The following is a 12,253-nucleotide window of genomic DNA, read 5'->3' as shown; positions in this document are numbered from 1 at the left end:
ACATGGTGCAGCTGTATTCTCAAAGCCATAAAATCATTATTTATTTATCAAGACAATCACCTGACACTTCGTAACCTAGATCTTGCCAAACTTTCCAGACAAATCACCTGTCACCGAAAGCTGTTCATTTACAAAAGCGTAAACGTTTATTGTGCTCTTCTATGTGTCATACATATTTTTTGTATTTGCATACAATGGACAATAAGCCAAGCAAAATCATCAATCACTTTGACCATGACAACACTAGACTGTTGAGAGGCTTGCTATTTAAAAGTTTCTATGGAAGTTTTCCACAACAGATGGTTTATGTTTAGAAAGAAAGAAGTGAAAATATGCTGCACCCTTTGAATTTGAATAATTGTTCAGTGACGTGTAGCAAATATTTCTAGTTTCCTACTTATAATTGTAAAAATTAATGGTTAGTTTTAAATAGGAATGTCCTTAGATTAGGGGTTTTGTGCCCCCGATCCGATCCAAGTCATTGAATATTGAGTATCTGCTAAAACCAAGTCCCAATCCAATACTTGTATATTATAAAATATATTACACTTATATATATTATACTTGTATATATACAAGATATATAAGACACACATTGTAATAGAATTTAGAACATATGCAAATTAGGCAAGAGCTTTCAAATATCGATTCAAGTGTCCTTGTAAAGCTGAAAAAAGAACAGATTTGTAAAATAAAACAAAAGAAAAGAAAAAATAACAAAAATGACTTTATTCACTGTATATGAAGAGTTCAGATGCAAAAGCCTCTAAATCAATCTGAAGTTTTTCTTTAAAATGAGCATTTCTTTCTGGCTACTTTGTATAGATTTCTATGTAAGTACTGGTACTTCTGACTGGGCTGAGGCTGAAATTAAGTGAGTAAAAGTATTTTATATAAAAAGTATATTATAATAAAAGTATTTGATGGATGTATACTGTGTGTCAGGAGCATTCACTCAGTATCATTATATAATTTTTGATTTTTGACCGAGATGGCTATTAGCTGGTTTTGCATCTGAACTCTTCATATCTAAAAAAAAAAAAACACTATATCTTAAAGACATCCATAACCATACATTTAAAATGAAGATTTGGAAGAAAGTTTGTTGTTCAGGTAAATGAAGATAACCATTAATAAAACAAATATATTATTGTTAATTATATATTAGTGACCACAAATCCGATCACTTATCCTAATTCTTTTTAAAACCTAACTGGATCTATTCCTGGTCTTATATTAAACTAAGACAATGATTTTCTTGGTAAGACCTGTCAACATTAAACATTTCAACATGATGGTTATTGGGTAATAATGAAGTGTTCCTCCTTCCTTCTGCTTCCCCAGTGCTGAGACTGTGGTCTCTTTAATTCTAAAACCCAGAAGTGCAAGGTGAAAATCCTGAATTGTTTGTCTTTAAGGTGTACAAAGGTTTCTTCCTTGACTTTTCATAGAAATCCAGCCCATACTTTGTTGTAAAGTTTCCCAATCCTATTGTGACGGTATTTCCTAGGTCAAGAGTTCATTTTTAATATTTTTATGTCATATCTAGCTATTCATTTTTGAAAAATAATCTGATAAGCGTACAAAATGTAATTAATTAATGTTTTTAATGAAGGCTGTTATAAGTGAATGGAAAAGTTGCTTTAACCCCCACCGTTTCATTGTACCTTACTTTCCCCTGCTACCAAATATAGAAAGATCACAGAAAGAGAAGTGCTTGAGAACAAAAACCATATAACCACAAAAATAACTGGCTGGACTGCTGGCTGGACTGTTACAATCATTCATTTTTGAAAAATAATCTGATAAGCGTACAATATGTAATTAATTAATGTTTTTAATGAAGGCTGTTATAAGTGAATGGAAAAGTTGCTTTAACACCCACCGTTTCATTGTACCTTACTTTCCCCTGTTACCAAATATAGAAAGATCACAGAAAGAGAAGTGCTTGAGAATGAAAACCATATAACCACGAAAATAACTGGCTGGACTGTTGCAATCCAACGGTCAGCGCTGGAGTGCAAGTGAAAAACATCAGTAATATACCCTAGTTGTTCTGTTTACTCAGTACAACTCTAAAGCTTATATGATGAATCATTGTCGAAAAATGGGCCACAGATTTGCTCTGACAGGATCATAAGCAAAAACACTGCTTGAAGTAATAAAATGCAACTATGCATAATATTTCCTACCTTGAATAATAAAAAGGCTTATCACCTTCTGAAAGGAAGGAAACACGCTCCATATTTCAGGAAACACTTTCATTGTTAATGTCCATCTAATCAAACTCCACAGAATTTTAATCATTTTTGAAGGTCTTCTGATATATATTTTTGTATTGTCTGTTTTGGTTTGTCACCTGATGTCTAATGGATTAGTTCAGTAATTGACAAACAGTACACAAATACCCACATTGTGTCAAAATAGCCTTACTTGTGAGAACAAACCACTCTGACAAGCAGTAGCATTTCGCTAGTGACTTTATTCCATCATATAAGGTTAATATGAAACAAAAACATATAAAAATATATTGGATACTGATTATGTAGCGTATTAAATAATACATTTTCATAGTTAGAAAAAAAGTACTTATGGTCTGTTCTGTGTGGTCATAGTTTTCATTGTGTTCGGTTGCTGTTTGCACTGTTTACCTACTGATTGATTGACTGCATTTACTCACATCTTGTTAATTAACCCATTTTTTATTTTGCCCTGTGTATATAACCCCTGTGTTTGTTGTTTTGTGTTAAAGGAACACTCCACTTTTTTGAAAATAGGCTCATTTTCCAACTCCCCTAGAGTTAAACATTTGAGTCTTACCATTTTCGAATCCATTCAGCCAATCTCCGGGTCTGGCAGTAGCACTTTTAGCATAGCTTAGCATAGATCATTGAATCTGATTAGACCGTTAGCATCTCGCTCAAAAATGACCAAAGAGTTTCGATATGTTTCCTATTTAAAACTTGACTTTTCTGTAGTTACATTGTGTACAAAGACAAAAAATGAAAATTTGCGATTCCCCTTCAGGAACTCAAGCTGCGTCCGGAGACGCTTTGGGAACGCCCTTGGCGGAACCACGCTCTGAATGAATGTGTAATCTAACCAATGAGAAAGCGGGACGTCACGGGCGGGTGACGTCATCGACCAGGAAGCATAAAAGCACGTGCGAAGCCGGCCGGCGTCAGCTTCTGTCTTTCAGCGGAGCGCTCTATGTTTGTGTCTGTCACCCTGTTTTTAGTGCAGGTTTTAGCACAACTTTATTTTGAGGGTGATGTCTTTTGAGAAAAGCCATTGTAATAGGAGTAGACTAGCGTTTCAGGCTGTGTTAAAAGAAAAGAAAACCCCCTTGTAAACGTTATGTCCTACAAGCATTCTTACAAATATAAGCAGCGACATTTTAGACTGTGTGTTTTTCTCTGCCCGCGCTATCTCGGGTGGGGATACACACAGTCTATTTGTTGTCTGTCTGGGAGCGAAGCAGGGGAGTCGGTTCTCGAGGGAGCTGACTGCCCGCGTTTGCGTTCCCCGCGGCACAGCTTCCGCTTCTGCCGAGGCAGGGCGGCGGCTGTGATCATGGGGATCGCACATAGATCTACGGACAGGTAGAGACGGGTCCTTCCCTATCTCTGCCTTTCTCCCTAGATGTAGCGCTCTCTCTCTGGGCGGGAAGCCCGCGCTGCGGTTCTTCCCCCTTTGAATGAGAGCTCGCGGCGAGACGGGCTCTGTCAACTCCCGAGGGGGCTGACTGCCTGCTTTCACGCTGCGCACGCTTCGTTCCCGGAGGGCTCTCTTCGAGAAGGGAGTCCTCGTGAACTTCCCCGCGGCTCGTATCCCGCTTTTGCCGAGGCATTGCGGCAACTGCAGCCGTGGGGATTGCAGCATAGATCTGTGATCGGTTAGAGACGGGTTCGCCCTATCTCTGCCTTTCTCCTTTGATCTAGCGCTCTCTCTCTCCGTGCTCTAAGCCCGCGCTGCGGTTCTTCCCCATCTGTGAGAGCTCGCGCTGCTGCAGCTATTTTTCTCCAGGTGTGGGATTCGACCACGATGCAGGCACGGTTGTCCCCTGCTCGGATCGAGTCGATCCTTGCCGCAGTCAAGAGAGTCAAGGAGGGCCGGTCACTCACTGTCAAACAGTTTCAACAACTGCTGGGCCTGATGGCAGCAGCGTCCAATGTGATACCTTTTGGCCTGCTGTACATGAGACCCCTACAGTGGTGGCTCAAATCAAAGGGGTTCTCCCTGAGGGGAAACCTGCTCCGCATGATCTAGGTCACGCGCAGAGGGCTACGTGCCTAGATATGTGGAGGAAGCCGTGGTTCCTAAATCAGGGCCCGGTATTGGGAGCTCCTTGCCGCCGCGTTACGCTAGCGACAGATGCATCCCTCACTGGATGGGGGGCGGTCATGAGTGGTCGCCCCGCACAAGGTCTGTGGACGGGTCGTCATCTCAGTCAATTGCCTCGAGATGCTGGCCGTATTTCGAGCGCTGAAGTACTTTCTCCCAGACCTCAGAGATCGCCATGTGCTGGTCCGCACCGACAGCACAGCAGTGGTCTATTATATCAACCACCAGGGTGGTCTGCGGTCGCGCCCCTTATACAAGCTGGCGCACCAGATCCTTGTGTGGTCCCAGGACAAACTCCTCTCTCTTCGAGCAGTTCACATTCCTGGGCATTTGAATGTGGGAGCAGACATCCTGTCGAGACAGGGGCCGAGGCCCGGGGAATGGATGCTTCACCCTGAGGTGGTGAGGCAGATATGGGAGATCTTTGGGCGAGCCCAATTAGATCTCTTTGCCATGAGGGAGAATGCACAATGTCCCCTCTGGTTCTCTCTAGTTCATCCAGCTCCCCTGGGGCTGGATGCTATGGTACAGACGTGGCCGAGGCTTCGTCTGTACGCCTTTCCCCCGATTGCTCTGCTCCCGGGAGTTCTGGAGAGAGTACGCCGGGACGGGGTCAGCCTACTATTAGTAGCCCCGTACTGGCCGGGCCGAGTATGGTTCTCGGACCTGATATCTCTCCTCGACGGCTCTCCATGGGAGATTCCCGTCAGGAGGGATCTCCTCTCACAGGCGGGGGGCACCATCCTTCACCCCCGCCCGGAGCTGTGGAAGCTGTGGGTGTGGCCCCTGAGGGGGCGCAACTCATAGATTCCGGTCTCTCAACTGAGGTTGTGGAGACCATTCTCCAATCCAGAGCTCCCTCTCAGAGGAAACTATACGCCCTGAAGTGGAAGCTTTTCACTTCATGGTGTGGAGAATGCCAGCAAGACCCAGCTAACTGCCCGGCTGGTACAGTACTGGAGTTTCTGCAGGCCCGTTTCTCCACAGGGTTAGCCCACTCCACCCTGAAGGTCTACGTGGCAGCGATTTCGGCCTACCACGCCCCTCTTGGTGGCATCCCAGTGGGTAAGAACCCCCTGGTTATACGTTTCCTCCGCGGTGTGCTGAGGCTGAGGCCTCCGACACGACCCCGTGTCCCTACCTGGGATCTGGCTGTGGTGCTTGAGGCTCTTTGTAAGCCTCCATTCGAGCCTTTAGAAGAAATTCCGGTTCGATTTCTCACTTTTAAGACTGTGCTATTGCTAGCTCTTACTTCCCTTAAGCGGGTTGGGGACCTGCAGGCCCTTTCAGTGGCCCCTTCTCATTTAGAGTTTTCTCCTGGCATGATCAAAGCCTTTCTTTACCCCAGGACGGGGTATGTTCCTAAGGTCCCCACCAACACACCACAGCCGGTTGTGCTCCAGGCCTTTTGTCCTCCTCCCTTTCGGGAGCCTGACCAGCAGAAGCTAAATTTTACGTGCCCGGTACGTGCTTTGGATGCCTATGTCCACAGAGCTGCCCTGTGGTGTAAATCTGAACAACTGTTCGTCTTCTATGGCCCCCCTAAGAAGGGGTTTCCTGCTTCAAAAGAAACTTTGAGTAGATGCTATATCTACGGCTTACGAGTCCTCTGACCTCCCCTCACCTCTGGGGGGTCAAGGCTCACTCAACACGCGCTATTGGTGCCTCTAAGGCTTTCTCGGTAGGTGTCCCAATCCAGGACATCTGCAATGCTGCGGGATGGTCCACGCCCCTCACCTTTGTAAGGTTTTACAACCTTGATGTCTGAGCCACTCCTGGCTCTTCTGTTCTCCTGCCCTAGCTCTTCCACTAGGCAGGGATTTGGAAGTCTGGTGGCGTGGGCATCTCGTTCCCAAAGCGTCTCCGGACGCAGCTTGAGTTCCTGAAGGGGAACGTCCCGGTTACGTATGTAACCTTGGTTCCCCGAGGGAACGAGACGCTGCGTCTCGGTCCATCCTTCCGGCATCCCTGCCGAGCGCTCGCTTCATCCACGAAGCTGACGCCGGCCGGCTTCGCACGTGCTTTTATGCTTCCTGGTCGATGACGTCACCCGCCCGTGACGTCCCGCTTTCTCATTGGTTAGATTACACATTCATTCAGAGCGTGGTTCCGCCAAGGGCGTTCCCAAAGCGTCTCCGGACGCAGCGTCTCCGGACGCAGCGTCTCGTTCCCTCGGGGAACCAAGGTTACATACGTAACCAGGACGTTTTCTAGGTCAATATGGCTAGGAACTATACTCTGATTTCAGCGTAATAATCAAGGAACTTTGCTGCCGTACCATGGGTGCAGGAGGCGCAATGATATTACACAGCCGTCAACTCTGCCGGCTGCAACTCTGCATCTACACAAACTTAGTGCCGGTCACTTTCTGGCGCTACAAAATATCATTGCACCTGCTGCACCCATGGTACGACAGCAAAGTTCCTTGATTATTACATCGGAATGAGAGTATCATCATTATATATGGTCATTTTTGAGCGAGATGCTATCGGTCTAATCAGATTCAATGATCTATGCTAAGCTATGCTAAAAGTGCTACCGCCAGAACCGGAGATTGGCTGAATGAGGGGAGTTGGAAAATGAGCCTGTCTTCAAAAAAAAAAAAAAAAAAAGTGGAGTGTTCCTTTAACATTGCTACCTGGATGTTATCTTTTTTAGTTTACTATATTATCACTGTTTGATTTTTGGTTTCCATTAAATAGTACTTAACTGAACTTTAACCCTGATCATTCTGTATTAGCCAGCAAGCTGGTGTGACAGAACACAGGCCCATCAAAGAATTGTGAGGTATGGATTACTTAATAAAAGGGAGCTGTGCATAGGAGAATCCATGCTCCATTTATCAAGATGGACATCAAATTGAGTCTTTTGTAGAGGAGTTCCTCAGGTATTGTCATATGGCTACATGGAATGACGTTCAACTGATGGACTGTTTTTGGAAAAGCTTGGACTCTAATTTTAGCTGGCTGATGCAAGGGAGTAATTCAGACAGGACCTAGCTCAGCACTTGGACTATGCTCTACTGCTGAGTGGCTCCCCATTTACAATGGGAATTGAAGACAAGGAACTGCACAGTGTTCATCATGTCTCATCACATCATGATCAACACACCACAGTCTTCAGCCACATGGCTGCCACCAGATCTATCTCGGGGTGGGAAAGACCACCAAGCAGCAAGCTGCAGAATTTGCCTCAACACAACTGCCTATAAGTTTCTATCATGCCTCATAAAACTTTGATTAGCTAGCTCAGGTGTTTTTAATGAGGGTAGAGCTAAACTCCACTAGGGTGGAGTCCACTCCAGTCCACAGATTTGCTCCAGAATCCACCCCAGAGTGTCAGCCCAAACCTGAACTGCTAAAACCTCAGCCCAAAGGAAGAAGGTGGGGAAAAGTAAACAATGACTCTGGCCCTTGACCATAGTCCAGTATCAGCTCCAGCCCTTGACTAGAATCCAGTGATGGCTCGAGCCCCTGAGAGCAGTGTAGTGTAGGCTCCATCCCCAGAGATCAGTCCAGTGCCTGTTCTCATCCCATTGTTCAGAACAGTGCCCGCTTCCATCCCAGAGCTGGGCCCAGTGTCCGCTCTCATCCCAGAGCTCAGCCCAGTGCCCTCTCTTGTCCCAGAGCTCAGCCCAGTGCCCTCTCTTGTCCCAGATCTCAGCCCAGTGCCCACTCTTGTCTCAGAGTCCTGCCCAGTGCCCACTCTTGTCCCAGAGATCAGCCCAGTGCCCTCTCTTGTCCCAGAGCTCAGCCCAGTGCCCTCTCTTGTCCCAGATCTCAGCCCAGTGCCCACTCTTGTCTCAGAGTCCTGCCCAGTGCCCACTCTTGTCCCAGAGATCAGCCCAGTGCCCTCTCTTGTCCCAGAGCTCAGCCCAGTGCCCTCTCTTGTCCCAGATCTCAGCCCAGTGCCCGCTCTCGTCCCAGAGTTCTGCCCAGTGCCCGCTCTCATCCTAGAGCTCAACCCAGTGCTCCCTCCAAAAGTGAAAGTCACTATTGGCTCTCGGACCTCCTGGAGGTGTAGCCCCCCAGAGACCTTAAAGGCCCTCTCTCTTCTTCCCCCGCTCTCTTTGTGCTCTTCTGCAAAATCTTCCAATTGCTGCCCATGTGGAGGAACCCACGGGGAGTCCGACAGGCCCCAACATATAGAGCTGTGGCTCTCGACCACAAAGAGTCAGACATTTTCACTCAACCCTGGAATTCATCTTCATGACTCGCCTCAGTCAGTGAGGGGTTCTTTTAGAACCTAAGAAGATGAGGAGGATGAGCTAGAACTCTTCAGGACTTCCCTAAGCATGTGCCAGGCCTTGCGGCCTTGTCTTTCCATTCCCCAAAGATCATAGGACTTCAGCTGGGTCCCTCTCAGCTCTTGGTTCTTTTTCACTTTTCACATGGGAAGAAACTCCCAGTCACCATCGAGTCAGAACATCTTTGGAGTCCATCACTCTTCGGACCCAGAAGAACGTGATCGTGATTCCAAAACCACCACTGCTCCAAACCATCTTTCACCTGAGACTGCATTCGGACACTTGTTCAACAACCAAGGCAATGCAAATATCGTACATTTAACTAAACAAAACAGAGGTTTAGTATAAGCTGTAGACAGCACTGATGGTTTCACTCAGGTGGTTAACTGACTCTTTTCATAGCTTTATTTCCTTGTCTCTCTCTAATGGCTTTTTCACAAACATGATTTCATGTTTGTTTGTTTAGATTAGTTATGTGTTAGTCCTTAGTTAATAAAACTCTTGTGCACAAATTACATGATTTTTGATTCTGATTCTGCCTTGTAAATTAATGTCCCTTTACGATTCCGATTCGAGCTACATGCTCTAATGCAGTGGTACTTTAATAAAGTTATTTACTGTGGCCAAGAACATAAAATTTCTTAGAGTTGATATTAAAATTATACTGAATGTTCGCTGGACGAACAGATTAGTTGATGGAAAATTAATTCTGCTACAGTTACTACTGGCAGCTGATATAAATAATTGTAATTAATCATAATTAATTGTAATTATTTATATACATTTCCCTTTTGAGCTAAATCGCAACAATAATTTTAAACAAATACAAATATATTTATATATATATATATATATATATATATTGTCACGGGTGCGGAGCAAAGCGACAGACACAGTGGGCGTGACGTCAGGCCTCGGAGAGGTTTTTATTAAACAATATACAGAAAGTGTATCGTTCATTCCTTGACTTCTTTTGCGAGCGAGAGGGGATGATGTCATCAGGTGTTTCCCACTGCGCTGTCTAAGCTCCGCCTATGCCCGCATTCTCCACCAACTGTCACGGGTGCGGAGCAAAGCGACAGACACAGTGGGCGTGACGTCAGTTTTTATTAAACAATATACAGAAAGTGTCCAAAAAGGGGGAAAAAGTGTCCAAAATAAATGGGGGATCTGGTGTCCTCGACGTGAAGGGAATCCGTGAAGGAGGGGCAGTGTTCAGAAGGGAAGGGTTCAGGTAAGGGGCGGAGTCCGACGGCCGCACTTGCTCCCCGCCAGGGTCTGCGGCAACGTGGCAGGTAGCGGCTTCCTTTAGCGGCTTCATCCATTCCTTAGCGGCGGCACTTTCTCAGGCAGGTGAGAAGGCCCGGCATCCTGGCCCGCAGCCATTTCCATGCGGCTCACGTCCGGACCGTGGGTCCGGCAGCTCGTCCATCCTATCGGCGGCACTCGTCCCTTTACGCACCCTTCCTGGACCCACGAGGACACCAGCGTGCATGCATGGGGAAGAGACTGGTCTCCTGAGGAGAGGCGCACTCGGCATTTTAACGGCGCCGGTGATGAGGCTTCATTCACATCAGGTGTGCCTCATCACACGCCACCAGACCTGGATGTTTCAGCGCCCCTCCTCCTCCCACACGCCCACTCCCGTCGGGAGCCTGGTGAAGGGCGGCGATTACCGACGGGGTGAAGCTGACAATTAGGGGGGAGGCAGCCGACTCGTCACAATATATATACATACAAGTATACATCATGAATCATATTCCTGAATATAAAATAGCATCCATTACAATATGTAAGTATATTCTCACATATTTTTCAATATAAATGTAAAGCATCAATTACTTATGTTTAATTCAGTATATTGAAATATATCAACAAAAATTATTCATAATGTTTTCAATATACATTAAATAATTTAATATATTGATCAGAAATATTTAAGGAAATATATTTTCTTTGTGTAAGAGATGTGTGGCTTGTACATATGCTTGTAACAATTAAACCAAGTCGAACATAAATTGCTCACAAAAGTTAAATGAATATTCTGTTTAATAAAATGAAAATTCTGTCGTTCACTCAATTTCAACATTGATGTCATGGAAAAAAAGCAGTTTGCACAGTCTGCTAAAATTAACTCCAATTATGTTCCACGAAAGTAAGTGCGTAAGAAGAACTGTGTGACTTACGGCCATATCCAAAAGTGTTTCACTTTCATGTACATTAGTGTTACAATGTGATACAACAGTTTGACAACATTAGTGAACAAATTCCCATTAGTAAAATATGATCATCAAGAGCCTCAGATTAGATTAATTACATGACAGTTTGCTGTTCATCTAACAGTAATGTTAAAAAATATATATATATATATTTTTTTTTTTTTTTGAGGTTTACCTTCACTTAGCCAACAAAATGAAGAAACTTCCTCTAAATACTTTCAACATGTGGGACTTTATGGGAAAAATCATTTGACCAAAAAAAGAAATCAGTCAGTCGTGACTCACTTTTCAAATCTGCTTGCTTTTCATTTTTTGTGGCCAAATGCAATTAAAACAACTTGAATTTGATATGACTCCAATCATGAAAGAATATTATGAAAGTAGGATCCTCGAAAGAAAAAAAGACTTTGTGCCCAATAGAAAGTAAGGCACTGAACTAAAAACAAACACCCTGATAAAACAATTGAAAATAATCATAATTTGATAAATGACGACTATAGGTTTAAGGTATACATTAAATATCTTGTTACTAGTAGAGCCCTTGTGTGTGCAAGCACAGTAGTCAAGGAAGCATTTAGAAATGCTCTGAAACAGCTTCATAATCAGAATGAATTTGTTGTGCTTTGATGTCATAAACTAATTCTATGACGGGTACAGTCCCTATACTGATAAACCTTATACTGATAAATAGAGTTAGAGGAAATGGAAAGGAAATGTTACCATGAGAGTTTACTGGCATCTTAGTCAGAGATTATAGGTCACTAGGCTGTTAATCTATTGTTTGGTTGTCTCACACAAGACATTTATTGATTTCTGAAATGTCAGGAAAAACAAAAGATCATGACAGTAATTGACAATACCAGTCAAAAGTTTCGACACATGCAATCAAACTTTGTACTCATTAACATAATATATATACATATGTATATAAATAAAAAAAAATTAAAAGATTGAGTTTGCCTAATGTATGTGTGTGTACTGTGTGTAATTAAAATATTTACAAGTAAATGTTCTTACTATAATTTTTCTATAATTTATACATATACAAATATTTTGTACATAAATAATGTATTTCTCTTAAATATATACGTTAATTTGTGTGTATTTATATACATAATAATTACACACAGTACACACACATTTTTTTATCCAAACTGAAACTTTTACTTTGTATGCGATTAATTGTTTGACAGCCCTAATTTATTTATTTATTTATTTGTAATAAAGATCTTATGGTGAAATCTCATGTGAATTTTATGAGCTTGGATATCACATATTTGAATCATTTCTATTTTTTTATTTCATGCTTTGTATTTGTGTATTGTTTTTGTATCAACTTAATACTGCGTTCATTTAATTCATTTAATTTACTTTTACATATTTTAAAACATTAAATCAATATATAAATTATATACACCAATATAAAAATTATACAGCTTTTAAT

The sequence above is a fragment of the Labeo rohita genome, chromosome 10, assembly GCF_022985175.1.
Source record: "Labeo rohita strain BAU-BD-2019 chromosome 10, IGBB_LRoh.1.0, whole genome shotgun sequence".
Taxonomy (NCBI): domain Eukaryota; kingdom Metazoa; phylum Chordata; class Actinopteri; order Cypriniformes; family Cyprinidae; genus Labeo; species Labeo rohita.
The sequence above is the reverse complement of the archived record's forward strand: the minus strand, read 5'-3'. Positions refer to the sequence as shown.